The sequence below is a fragment of the Loxodonta africana genome, chromosome 16 (genome assembly GCF_030014295.1).
Source record: "Loxodonta africana isolate mLoxAfr1 chromosome 16, mLoxAfr1.hap2, whole genome shotgun sequence".
Classification (NCBI taxonomy): domain Eukaryota; kingdom Metazoa; phylum Chordata; class Mammalia; order Proboscidea; family Elephantidae; genus Loxodonta; species Loxodonta africana.
The window spans coordinates 10605619-10619813 of record NC_087357.1 but is presented as its reverse complement, the minus strand read 5'-3'; the positions used below and the strand labels follow the sequence as shown (position 1 = coordinate 10619813).

General features: G+C 53.7%; 1 protein-coding gene across 2 annotated transcripts in view; it reads right to left on the bottom strand.

The window, feature by feature from the left end:
• CTBP2 (C-terminal binding protein 2) overlaps nucleotides 1-13840 on the bottom strand; it is a 161671-nt gene extending 147831 nt beyond the window's left edge. The window contains exon 1 of one of the 2 annotated variants that reach the window (XM_064269199.1): nucleotides 13725-13840. The gene's annotated coding sequence lies outside the window, so the exon portion shown is untranslated. Of the gene's footprint in view, nucleotides 1-13282; nucleotides 13554-13724 lie in introns of those variants that run through there. The other variant, XM_064269200.1, reaches the window with a different exon arrangement.
• Between the last annotated feature and the right edge of the window lie 355 nt (nucleotides 13841-14195).

The window sequence follows — 14195 nt, the reverse complement described above, 5'->3', positions numbered from 1 at the left end:
CAGGAAGCCTTCCCTGACCTCCCCTGAAGGGGGGGGGGTGGGGAGACCTTTCCCTACCAGTGTTCCCCTGCCTCTGTAGTGAACACCTTAAACATCCTAGGACCAGATGTATCTTTTGTGTGTTTTGTATATTTTAAAATATAATAAACACCTAAATAACACGTGTGCTGTGCCAGGCCCGTTCCAGGTGCTTGACAAAGACTAAGCTCGTCCAACCCTTGGAGCACACCTTGTTATGAGCTTCATTTAGCAGCTGCGGAAGGGCCCTCCCTCTACAAGGGCCCAGAGGATCTCAAATACAGGAGTCAAGCAGGTTATGTCTTTCCACCCTTCCACTGCCACACTTTCTAGAACAGTTTGTCCCCAGGTATAGGATGTGCATGCTCATGGCCTCTACCCAGCTGCGTGAGGGCAGGACCACCTCTCCTTGTCCCCCATCAGTCCCTGAAGGGAAGCTGGCATTCACAAGCACTTCAGTTCTCCGGGTGCCACCTGAAGATGTGGCCCACTCTCCCCCAGGTGATCTGCAGCCTAGCACCCAAACCCCAAATGCAAGACGGCGAGGCGGTGTTGCTGGAGACTCTGTTGTGTGTTCAGTCTCACCCCCGAGGTGAGCTCAGATAACGTGGTCAGCTCAGTCCTTCCACATCTGGCTGTGGGGTGCCCCAGAGCCAAACTTGTGGACCTGACCCTGAGGCTGTCACACCAAGAAATCAGCATGCTGCACAAGTCCTGGCTAAAGGCACGGTGGACAGTTGTCCCTGTGCTGACCCCAGCCCCCTTCCTGCTAAAGACAAAGAACGGGACCTAGTCACTTTCCTGAAAGGACCTCAGCTTGCCACCCCCTGGCTTGTCTAGAAGACAAAGGAAGTTGGAATAAACGTTTTCTAAGCCCTGGTGCTGCAACGTTTAAAGCACTTGGCTAATACGAAGGTCAGTCATTCGAACCCACTAGGCTGCTCCACGGAAGAAAAGGCCAGGTGATCTGCTCCTGTAAAGGTTAAAAAAAAAATCCTAGGAAACCCTATGCAGCAGTTCTGCTCTGTCACGTGGGGTCACTGAGTTGGAATCGACTCAATGGCACAGAGTAACAAGCTTCCTGGCATAGAAACATTTTAGAGAACCAGAGTTTCAACGGAGGAATTTCAAATGACTCTGCTGAGCTGCAAGAGGCAGGTGAGACATATAGGCTCTCAGGCCTTGGGGGGCGGGGCCAGGAACAGCACAGCTGACACAATTGTTTAAGTCATAGCCCCCTCCCCTCCACTCCAACACAACAGCTTGCCATCACCGCAAATACAAGAAATTGTGAGCTACTTCCTTGCCCTCTAGGAGCCCTGGTGGCACAGTGATTAAGTGTTCAGCTGCTAACCAAAACATTGGTGGTTTGAACCCACTAGCTGCTGTGTGGAAGACAGGTGTGGCAGCTGCTTCTGTAAAGATTTACAGCCTTGGAAACCCTGTGGAGAAGTTCTCCTCTGTCCTACCAGGTCGCTAGGTGTCTGCATCGGCTCGAAGGCAATGGGTGGTTTAGTGTCTGGTCCTTTGCCCTCTGCTTCGAGCACATATGGCCACTTTAGGGAGGAAAAAAAAAATTACCCACCATTCAAGGACCCCCTTAACTACTCAGGAAGACAGCATTACGAATAGAATTTCAACTTTAACTCTGAAATCTCCTGGCTTTTGTCAGTTGAAATCACATTCTTAATCCCAGGCTTAGTTGGGAAATGAGAAGGGGTGTGTGTGTGTATGTGTTTACGCATGTGAGAAAGAAAAAAATCCTCCACTGTGAGGGAAAAGCAGTGAGCGACTGAGCAGAGCAAGGGGGGTAAACAATCCTGCACAAACGCCATGACTCAGAAAACAGGTACCAGGAAGCCCGGTGTCCTCTCCGGGGCACGGATGTCATGCAGGTGTGCCTTAACCTGCTTATCCCCTGAAGCAAGTGTGCAGCGAAACCTACCACTACCCTTCTGTTTTCCTAGAGTGATTCGGGCCAAGCTCAGAGACTTCTCCGCACAGAGCAAAACCAAAATCCAGTTGCCATTAATTCCAACTCGTGGCAACCCCATTTGTCAGAAAACTGTGCTCCACAGGGTTCTCAATGGCTGATTTTCCCGAAGTAGATCACCAGGCCTTTCTTCCAAGGCACCTGGGGTGGACTTGAACCTCACTTAACATTAACCGTTTGGACCACCTGGAGCTGTGCACAGAACAGGCCCTGGACAGGGAGACAGGCCTCCTGCATCAGACTCAAAGAGGGGTTCTGAGACCACCCAAGCATTGGTTCTCGGGCAAATGACACTCCATGCTGTGGTCAACCAGCAAAGGCTGATGCAAAATGAAAGGCTCGTGTGGGGACATTCTTGAAGTACAAGTCCTCTTTCCAGGCAAGACAGTTCTCCCTTCACATCTTGTCCCCATTGCAGCCCACCCAGGCACCGCCCTCTGAGTGGCAGGGTGAAGCAGAATAGAGACCTGTTTGAAAACCGCAGAGGGGGGACTTAGAATATAATCACTACCTGAGCTGGAAGTCAGCCAGGACACCCGGGGCTAACACGAATAATTTGTCAGGAGGCACCTTGAGCACCCCCCTCAGCCCTCCACGAGACAGTGCAGAACCCAGATGCCCAGAGCCTAGGAGAACACTGTAACCCCTCGATGCCGCTAGCCCCCCACTCCCAAGGGGTCTCAGGAGCACCACCACCACTGACATCAGGGCACTCAGGCACACACGAATCCACGAAAGAGCACAGTTGTAGAGCTGGAAGGCAATCGTGTAATTAAAGGAAAGCCTGTTTTTCAGGAAAGTCTCCCCCTCGTGGGGCCCTTACCCTCCAGAGGAAGCCAAGGTCAGTCGGAGAGCTCCAGCTTCACCTGAGCTGGGGGCCTCTCCGGTTAGTTAAGGACTGGTAGGGCTGCTCTCCGGATTTCAGGACACGCCCACGGGGCGCCCTCAGCTCTCAGATAGCCTTTTTCAAAAGAAACCTGGCTGCCTTTGTTCAGGAGTATTAATTCAAATTCCTTTCTAAGGCCAGCCCAAAGGCAGGGCAGCACTATAGGAAGTTCACCAGGCAGCCCTGCATTCCTCTCCCAGGTTTTACAGGGGTGGCATCAACAGGTGTTTCCAGGTAGGAGAAATCCTTGCCATCCTCCCTGTCACTGTCCTATGCTGAACACAGGAGACAACTCCCAGTGTGCCCTGTGCATGAAGAATCCAGCTGGAAAGGGAGATGCAGCCTGAGTGCTAGAGAGGGGGCTCCCTTCACCTCCAGCCCTTCCTCTGAGTCAGGTACACTCTTGGAAGGAGGGGGCTTCCTTTGAGAGGACGCCAACGGTGATCACGCTAAGCCAGACCAGCCAGACCGCCAACGTGGAAAGCTTCCCGACAAAATGATACTTGACCACTAATTCCAACTTCACCATGCAAACCCTAAGCCATGTGAAATCTAGCCACATAATCCTCGGGATGTGTTCTTGAGGAAGGGGAGTTTACATCAGAGGACGATGGCAAGGAAGAAACAGATCTCAGGAGGACAAAAGGGGTCTGGGGTCTACTTTGGCTGGAGTGGCAAAGCCATTCCCAAACGTGCCCAAGTCTCAGGCTAAAGCCAAAAGGCGCCTCAATCAACTACAGAGAAACCAGAGTTGGGTGGAGTTGAACTCAGCTGAACTTCTAGATCCCTTACTCATTTAGCCTCTGAACCTCAGTATCTTCACGGGTCAAACAGCTACTATTGCTTCTATCTCTGAGGACACAAGGATACAAAGCAGCAGCACGCCAGAGCGGTGAGTCCCTCCCCTGCCCCAGCATCCCACAGGGAGGTGAATCCCCCACCAGCACCCCACAGGGAGGTGAATCCCTCCCCTGCCCCAGCATCCCACAGGGAGGTGAATCCCTCCCCTGCCCCAGCATCCCACAGGGAGGTGAATCCCCCACCAGCATCCCACAGGGAGGTGAATCCCTCCCCTGCCCCAGCACCCCACAGGGAGGTGAATCCCTCCCCTGCCCCAGCACCCCACAGGGAGGTGAATCCCTCCCCTGCCCCAGCACCCCACAGGGAGGTGAATCCCTCCCCTGCCCCAGCACCCCACAGGGAGGTGAATCCCTCCCCCACCCAGCATCCCACAGGGAGGTGAATCCCCCACCAGCACCCCACAGGGAGGTGAATCCCCCCCCAGCATCCCACAGGGAGGTGAATCCTCCCCCACCCAGCAACCCACAGGGAGGTGAATTCCCCCCCCCCCCCACCAGCATCCCACAGGGAGATGAATCTCCTCCAACCCCCCAGCATCCCACAGGGGCCTGGCTCCCCTTCCCACCTCAGGCTTCCAATCAGGAGCCACACTGCTCTGAACATTCACCCCAAGAGAGTCACAAATTTTACAAGAAGCCTATCCAAGAAAACTACCTAGAAACCCCTCGTTGGCATTCCACTGTGACCTAACAAAAAATTCACAAATGAAAGCAAGCCAGATTCCTCACTGCCCCAAGTGATCTGCAAGTAACCTGGCCAGAGAGAGAAAAGACTTGTTTCTCAGAGGCCGGCTTCAGAGACCAGCCTGGAACCCTCTCACCGGCTCTCAGCTTCCAGGTGGGCAGAGAAAGGCTCCAAACCCAGGCAGGGCAGGGAGTTCTCCCTGATCCTCAGGCCCACGGAAGGGAAGGACCTCAGAGTCCAGTAAAAAAAAAGGTTCAAATCGCGGCTCTGCCACTTGACAGCATGGGGTCCTGAGCAAGTCCTCTGAGCATTGTGACAATCAAACGCAGCCCACACATGGTGTCTAGAGAGCGCGCCAGATACTAAGTAAATGCTCCGTTTACTCACATTGTTATTTTTCCAAAAGTAATAGAACACACCTAAATGGCTTACAGGGATATCTTGATGATCAAATTAAATGTGCAAAGAACATAAATTCCACCACAAAGAATGTGAAGAGTGAGAAGCCCTGGGAGGGTCCTAGCTCTACCAGTACTGGCTCTGCATTCTCAGATCTCTGACTCTTCAGAGTGAGCAGGAAAGGCATGTCCAAGAAGTGCGTCTTCAAACACCTCCAACACGTGGGAACCCAGACTGGCCAGGCCCTAGCGATGCGGCTGTTTAGCTTGTGTGCTTGCATCTCGGCCACCTCCGCAGTCGATCAACAAACCTCCCAAATGCCTACTAGGCACAAAAGCCCAAGGGGCATACGGACATGCGGACTCCAGGTTTCACAGCCCCTGGGGGTGGGGGGCGGCTCAAGGCACCATCAGCCAGGTACCTGGTTCTGCTCTGCACTTGTCCGCGGGTTCGGAGCCCATCTGCGTGTGCTGCGTTGTGTTGTGCGGCCCTGAGGGGCGCGGGGACCCGCTGTGGGGGACGGCGTCGGGGCAGGCCTGCTCGCCGGCCACAAACGGGGGCAGGAGGCAGGAGGAAGCGGGCCCGGGGTGGGGGGGTAGGGTCCATTTCTATCACCTCTCAACGACTTCCCGCGGAGGAAGCTGCTCGGGATTTACAAGTGAAAAGGCCTGGCGAGGAGGTGGCACTTCCGGCGCGCCAGGTGGGGGACGGCGGCCGCCAGGTAGCCGGCCTGGGTGCAGGGACCTCTCCCCGGGTTCGGGGCCCTGGTACCCAGCCGCCCGAGAGGCCGGTCCTCCCAGATCTCAGGGTACCCTCCAGAAATGCGGCCAAGGCCCCTCCAGGTCAGCGCGCCCAGTGTGGCAGCTGGCCTTCCACCAGGCCTCCCCCACCCAGGGAAACTGGAAGTCGTCCTGGCGGGTCTGGGCAGGCCCCGGAACCTAAGGGTTCCCAGCACCCCGAACCCCCAGACCGCGGCTCCAGAAACAAGCGGCTGGAAAACAGCCTCTTTATGACTTAGGGTAAAGTAACTCAAGGTTTCTTCCTCGCATAAAACAGGAATTGCTCTATTTACCTAGGCCACAGGAGCCTCGTGAAGATTAATGACTGTGAAATGTTTTTAAAATCAAAAACATTCCCAGATTTTACCAAAACACTCCACCAGGTTTTCCTTGGAGGCCCTTAGATGCGCGTGTGGATATCTTTACCACAATGTCTTTAATTGGTGGCCCTCCCAGGGTGATTTCAATCCCACAGCAGGCAAGAGGCCCAGAGCCAGGAACCCAGTCGTCTCAGGCGCTCCTGACAGACTAAGTGACACAGGTAGGGTCACTCCCGCTCTGCATCTCCAGCCAGTGTCCCAAGGAGGGGGGGCAAGGTGACCACAGTTCAAACCACCGAGCAAGAAGACAGGCTCAGTTCTGGAGAAGGAAAGAATAAAACTCTGAAATATCATTTGTCCTCCCTGTTGGTAACTTCTCAGCTCAGGCTCTGGCAGACCCTTCCTGTCCTCCAAGGGGTCTCTGAAGCCAAGCAGCCTTGCCCTGCCCCAGGATCCAGTGGCCACTCGAGATCTGCCCAGGCTAGGAGACCCCTCACCACCCGGCCGGGCAGCTCAAACGGCAAGTCCTCCAGTGTCACCGCTCCAGCATTCAGAGCAGAGCAAGGCCGCATGTCAGTGCAAGGACACTGTCGGCGGCTCCGGACCCCGGAGACCGCTCCACTCCAGGATGAACATTCTCAGTTCCCTCAACCGTTCCTGGGACATGGTTTTAAAAGCCCTCGCGGGTCCCACCCGCTGCCGGCTCTGGCTGCATTCCAGATGGGCAGGCCCGGGAGTGGGCTGCGACAGCATCCAGCTTCCCAGGCCGCGGTGGGGAAGGGGCTACGGCCCCACGTGCGACCACCGCCCCCGCCCCTTCCCCAGCCCACCTGGGCCTGAATTAACAGGGGAGAAACTGGAACTTTGTTTGCGCTTCTTGACTGGCCGTACTAATGACCATCCGTCAGCAAAAGAATTAACTCACAGCCACAGAGCTAATTTCAACTCAGAGTTGAAAACAAGCACAAAGTCGGTCCTGGCCTCTCAGCCTGCATCGAAGGAACTTTACCTGCTCTGCTCCTGGTCAGTGCCCTTCCTCTCTCTACCCTCTCCTCCCTCCTCTCCCTTCCCCCTTCCCCCTCCCTTCCTTAAACCAAACAAACAAAAAACCCCCCACTGTCGTCGAGTCTATTCCAACTCATAGCGGCCCTATAGAACAGAGTAGAACTGCCCCTTAGAGTTTCCACCAAGTGCCTGGGGGATTTGAACTGCTGACATTTCGGTTGACATCCGGAGCACTTAACCACTAGGCCACCAGGGTTTCCCTCCACACCTCAGGCAGGTATTATACTATCATAGCTTCCAAGTTTGAGTCTTTGCTATCCTCAACACTTGTTAGGCTTTTTAAATTGCCATGTTGGGGGAAAAAATCCCATTAGACCAGAGGAGCTGACCTCTATGATCTTGGTCTGCAGTGCCTTCCAGAGAAACTTCCTGGGATTCCGGTGAGTCCCTAATGCAGTTTTTGTTTGTCCTGGCGTGGACAGACTGCTGGAGGCCGGATTTCAGGCTCGGCTGAACAGCATCAGCCATTAGCAGGAGTCTACAACAACCCCTGTGCTAGCACTGCCGCTGCAGAAAGACCCCCCCACCCCAGCCCCCCACCAATCTCTATCATACACTCTTAAAAACTGCCCTTCCAAGTTTCCACCACAACCTGGGTTGGGATTAGACATAGAAATATTGGCAGAATTTCCAAGCGCACAATTTTCAAGCTGACAGTATCTCTGAAGTCATAATTAAGACCTTATTTTAATACAAGAAGCACATTTTTGCTGATCAGAAGGGTGGTTTCCAAGGGAGTAAAGGCAACAATACATGTTTGTTTTTGGATTTTACAGGTAAGAAAGATTTTTAGAACCACAGGGCATGAAAACCATGCCTCCCCCACACACTTTTCTGGACCTCCCAGACACCACCACCACCAGAACCAAATGCCAGGTTGGCCACCAGATTCAGGCAACGACCATTCAGATTAACATCCTTTAATCACCAGCGGACCTTCGGGAGAAATGAAGGCTCTGTTATTACCTAGGACAGAAGCCACAATTTTCCATAAAGCCCGAATCATCACTGGCCCCATTAATAAGAACGCAACCGTTTTATCACAATTCTTGTGAATATTAAGCCAACTCTAGGCAACCATCTGTTAAATTTAGTTACGTGAACACCTACAGCCGATCATCTCTATAACACGCATGCAGGGAGAGGGTAGGCTAGACACAGATGGAAATGGCAACGGGCCCCCAAAGATCTGACCGCGTATACCTGGCTAAAAGTCACAAGGGCAGCAGCCCCCAACAAGGGCCAACATCAACACTGCATCCACGTGGGGTGGGGATGAGGAAGAAGGGAGCAGGAGTGAAGGCACCGGAGCTGTGGAGCAGGCTCCACATGGGGAGCAGAGCGGGGAGCAGAAGCCGGAAAGCCTTTTCAATGGAGGAGGAAGATATAAAAGAGGAGTGTTTTCTGAAGCCGTGGCAGCTTCAGAACATGAAAACCCAGCACATACTCATCTGGGCATCACTTTTCCTAACATTACGGAGGAAAAGTTCCTCTGAAGTGAGGAGAGTCACAAAAATAAACACAACCCCTTCCTGGGACTTAACATGCCTCCATTTTCAGTGGGTCTTGAATATTATTGCTTAAAAATGCATTTCGGGAGGGGAAAAGTGTCCTTTCTGTGCGCTTTCAGTGAAAAACTCTATCGTTTGCTTTTAGAACCTTTCCTCAAAAAAGCGGGTTACTGAGAAAGTTCCCCAGCAGTCTAGAAAAGATCACCTTCTAAGAAAAACTCCAGAAAATGGAGCAGGACAGTGGCCCAAATTTCCATGCCCAGCAGAGGCAGATGAATGAGCCCCCACCCCATCCCATCTGCAGCTCCAGAAGTTTCTATGTTCTCCAGCAGCTAGAAGAATGAAGGCGAAACTGCCCCTTGGCGCCCATTGTCAACATTCCACAGCAACAATGGCCTGGCTCTCTCCCTATTGTACATCCTGTATTCATTTGTGAATCCCCTTTTTGCACCATGTGCAGGCTCTTCTTTTCACGGATGAAGTTCTTGATGCCCCTGTCTGGCTATAATTTCGGTTTTACCCATTAATAATGATCACAAAAAGCAGGCTACAGATTAGGCCCAAACATTCATTTGTGAATATCATTAGAGTCACACTGATGGCTCCTGGATACTATCTATTAAATTATGATCAAAAGAAACACTGAACACCTTAAAAAAAATCATTCTGAAGTTTGTTTTTTTTTTTTTAGCAATTATTAAAGATAATTCTTGGATATGTATCCCATCAAACAGAGACTTGAATAAATATTGACTTCAAAAGGATGGGGGGGTCCTTTCATTTTTGTTCTCTCCTGGGGTGCTGTAACTTTACCTGTTAGCTGTCTAAATTAGGGCATGCTTACCACCTGTACAGGAGAAAACTGATACCTGCCCAGGAAGGGGAACAGGAGAGCACCTCATTCCAGCATTTTCATGCACCTCCTAAAAGTTTTCAGCAGAAAGTCTGCACAGGTATTCCTGAGTGAACAGCGGGCAGAAAGGCTCTTGGGGAATAAGGACCCTGATCTTTCACCATACTGTGTCACTTCCATTAAGTAAAAAGTACTTCTTTTCAAAAGGTCAGGCCACCTGCACTCCCCTGTTAAATTACTATAAAAAATGTGTTCCACCTCCACTAGCGGAACTGTGGAAGTACCCGAATTGTGCCCTGCCAGCCGATGTATTGCCCTTCCCGGCCATGTGCTGTGTGAGTATATACTTGTGGCCTGTATCAGGGACACAGGACACCTGGGCTGCTGCTTGGCACTGACAAAGATTATTGAGAGGGTCCCAGGCTGTACTCACATACATTATGACGAAAGCCCCTGTATACTGAAATGACAGTGGTAAAAAATGACAACTGGGGCCGTTATTCTACCGTTGCCATAAACTCTTTAAAATATTTCCATTTAGGGAAAGCATTAAGTGCAAAGGGTATAACTTGCCTTCAAAAATGATTCATGATGGAAGTGGACTGTTGGCAAATGGCATTCTGGTGAAAGCTCTCAGCGGGGCCCTCCTGGGGACGAGGGTCCTTTTCATTTTTAATCAGTGACTTTCAAGGATTTCCACAGGGTGTCAGCCACCCCGGGCTTCCTGTGCTCCTGGATTTTCATAGCTCCCAGTGATATTATTTTAAAATCCGGGCCATTGCTGGTTCAGGTCATATTTTATACACTCATCATTTGTTTACCCAGTTAGTAGCTAGCTACTCAGAACACGGGAAAAAGCTGCAGGTTGATTTTGTAGTTTTCCTTGTCTTTGTCATCGTTGTTTGTTTATTTCACCTCTCTTTAAGACACTTCTCAGACTTAAATAAATAGGATTTCTGTTTGGAGTTTTCAAAGTCAAGAGTGAAGCTATCGATTATTCCCTGAAAGGGTAACTGATGGGCTGGTTAATCATTATACAGATACTGAGTTTTACTGCTTCATCTTGTGTACACGATCAGATTAACAATGCCAGGGAAAGCCAACTTGCCTCAGCAGGGACAGGAACAGGTGTGCCCTGAGTCTTGAAAGACCAAAATATCTCACAGAGCATGTCACCAGTGTTTTCTTACAATGGTAGTAGTGTTTGTTTTTAAGTAGCCAGCCTTTTTTACTTTCCTAACTTTAAAGAGACACACTGCACATATGTATTCACTCGATAGTGACTAAGTCCCAGGTATCACTGCAGCTCATGCCTATCAAAGGCATGCATTTTAGGCACAAAAAATTTTTTTCAATCACTGTTAAGGAACAGTAGTTTACCTTGCCCCTCCCCCCAGGAGAACACCCATTCAGGGCCAGTTTCAAAGACCCCAAGTGAAATCATAAACAACTTACTTAAAGGGCTGGGAGAGTCACACCACCCTCCTGGGGCCTTAAGGTACAGTTAAAAGGGGTGGAGGGGTCAACTTACCCCTGAGCCTCATCTTCCAAAGAGAAAAAGGAATTAAACCCAAAAGTACCCTGTCAGGTTCAAAATAGGCTTCTAACCTGCATCTGTCAATTCCCACTAATAACTGATTTCCGCAGGGGCATAACTGGGGTCCCCTACCCCTGGGGAACAGGAGTCAATCAGTGCCATAATTCCCTTTGCTCTCTCCCTTGCGCGCTGGGGCAGGATGGGGGGAGGGGTGACCCAACACCAACACTTCCACTAAACCCCTCAGTACGTTCCAGAAATATACCGGTTTATTCCCTTTGTTTGGTCATGTTATACTTGATCAAGTGTGAACGATTAAACCGGTTGCATTAAAGGCAAGCGCGTTCACAAACATCCAACTTCAACCGCAACTGTAAGCACATTTTGCAAGGAAAGCCTGCTTTTTTTGCTTGAAATCTACCATCTCATTAACTTTTCTTTTGGGGCCAATAAAAGGGGCATGTTAGGGGTTTTTACAGGAAAGTGTCACAGCAGCTCTGCGATCTCATGTCAGACAAAAGAATATTTAGTGTTTCAACTCTAGGATACAGTTCCAGGTACTTAAAAGAGAAAAAGAAATCCTGTTTCAACGTTAAAGCTGCTCCGCCTGAAAATGTTTCATGAGCATTTTGAATATTACTTTATTATCGCTCTAAGAAGCGCTCTTTGAAATCAAGTGGCGTACAATCGAACACGATCCTCCAAAGTCTCAAAACATCAGAGATTTATTTTAAAAAGATTTCAGAACAGTGCAGTTCTCAGAACTACATGAAACCTGACTAGCTCCACTTTGAGAATCCCAGAGGAATAACATCAGTCTTAGATACCAAACTCTACCAAGGTAATTTTTAAACATCAGTCTTAGATACCAAAAATTACCCAGGTAATTTTTAAAACTGTTTTTGACTCCAAATATCTAGTAGGCATGGGTGCCTTCTCCTTACAAAGAATAGTACGAGTCTGATAATTTCGCCGAAGTTAAGAAGCCAGAAGAATCACTTTGTAAACTTTTCCAAAATACACGTCCCTTCAAAATTATCCATGTCAGATAAAAATATACCAGTCTCCAGAATATCCGACAGAATTGCAAATAAGGCACTTAGCATTTTAAATTCCCAAAACATATTTATAGAATTCTCTTGTCTATTCTTCAAGCCACTCACATTTGACTCTCTGAAGAACTTAACCCGATCTCCAATCTTGAAAGAAAAAAAGGGGGAAAAATCCAGAAATGTCTGTTTACCACGGTTAGGGCCCGGGGGCCCGGCACGACGACGTAGGCCTCGGCCAGCAGCCTGCACTGCGAGCCCGCAGAGCAAGCAGGGATTTTGAAAAGAAATCCCTCCCCTCCGCTGCAAAATACTAAACGTGGGGGATCCCTGGAGCCAACTGCTGCTCCGGCTGCCTCCGGAGAAAGTACTCCGCGGTAATAACCACATGCACTGGCGCACGCACGCACACTCCGTGTCCGCGACCATCCTCTCCGCGCAGAAAGCAAGCCACTGGGGGAGTCTATGCGCGTGTGTGTCTGGCACGGCCGGCGGTGGCCGCGCAGAGCTCCTGGGCCCGCGGCCTCCGAGGCGAGGGCGCGGCGTGAGCTGCGGGCGCCTGGCCACGCCGCGGGCCGCCCACTGGAGAGAGGCCCGCCGCGCCCAGCTCCCGCGCGCCTCTCGCCGACTCACCCAGCGCGGAGAGAGCGCGAGGGAGAGAAAGAAAGGCTCTTCCTCGGCCGCACGGTCCGTCCTGAGCCACCGAGGAGGAGGTGGCGGCGGCCCGGCTGTGCCCGTGCCGCGCCGGGTCCCCGCCGCCCGAGGCGCGCCCTCGCCAGCCCCTCCTCCTAAACTTTTTCCTTTTTGTTCGCCCCACCCGAAAAGTGCGGCCCGGGCGGGGTGCGGGCGGGCTGGGCTCGCGACTGCGGCGGCGGCGGGCGAGGAGGAAGTGTGCCCGCGGGAGCGCGGCCGGCAGAGGAAATGCCCGGCGCCCCCGCCCGCGCCCGGCCCGCCCCGGCCGCCCACCGGCCGCGACTTTGGCGGGCCGAGCCCGGCACCGCGGCGGCGGCAGCGGCAGATGTGGCCCGGCCGCCTGGAGCAGCCAACAATGCGGGGCCGGCAAAACAAAAGGGCTCCACTTCGCCTTCTTCTCCGTCCCTCACTTGCGCTCCGGCGGCGCCGCGCGGGCTCCCACGCCGGCAGGGGCCGCGCCCCCGGGGCCCCGAGCCGCGCGCGCCCCGACTGCCCGCAGACCCCCCACCCCACACGATCCAGGCCGCAACACCCGGGCGCTCGGACTCCCGTCCCCGGGGATCCGGCCGTATTGTCCCCGCGGCGCGCTGCACCCTCGGCCCGGGTCGCCGGCGGCCCCCGCGCGCGCACCCACCGGGCTCGGTGAGCAGGAGCTGCAGCGCCTAGGAAACCATCGCCGAGACGCCGCCGCCGCTGTCCTCCGGACGCCGCGGCGCTGGGGTGGCTTTTTTTTTTTTTTTTGCCAATCCTGATGGGAAGGAAGGTGACCGCCTACTTCGCATTCATCAACTCTCATCACAACAACAAAAATCCTCGCGCAAAAGGCAGCCACGGGCACGATCGGCGGCGGCGGCAGCCGACAGGGACCCCCCCCGCGCCGGACCGGCGCCCTCCCCCAGCGTCGAGGGGGCCAGGGGCCGGGGGCGCCGACCAAAGATGTCCTCGGCTGCCAGCCCCGCGTCCTTCGCCCTCCTCCTCCCCGAGTGGCGCAGTGAGGCGCGGGCGCGGCGCCCCCAGCCCCGGGCGCAGGTGAGGTGGGGGCAGCGGAGCCCAGCCCTCCCCCGGGGCCCCCGTACCTCGTCCCGGGCCGCTGGCGTCCAGGCGAAGGGCGCCCACCCGGGAGGCGGCGCGGCGGCGGCTCCCGCCCTCCCACCCCACCCGGCGGCGGTGGCGGTGGCGGCGGTGGTTCTGCCCCCCCTTCAGCGCGGCATGGCTCCCGGCTGGCTCCCTCGCTCCTCGGCCGCTCCCGAGCCACCTTAAAATGACACACGCACACAGGGACACACACACAAAAACTTAATCTCTCCAGCTCCCGCCCCTCCTCCTCCGCCCGCCCTCCCCATCCTCCCTCCCCTCCCCTTCCTCCTCCGCCCCTCGCCGCCGAGCCTCTTCCTACTTCCCCACCCACCCCACCACTGCCTCCGCCCACCCGCTCCCACCTCGGCCCGCCCGGCCGCCTGCGGGGAGGGGGCGGCGCGGGGGGTCCCGGGCCGCGCCGAGCTCACCCCCGGAGGATGCTCTTCCAACTTGAGCGGGGGAGGCCCGTC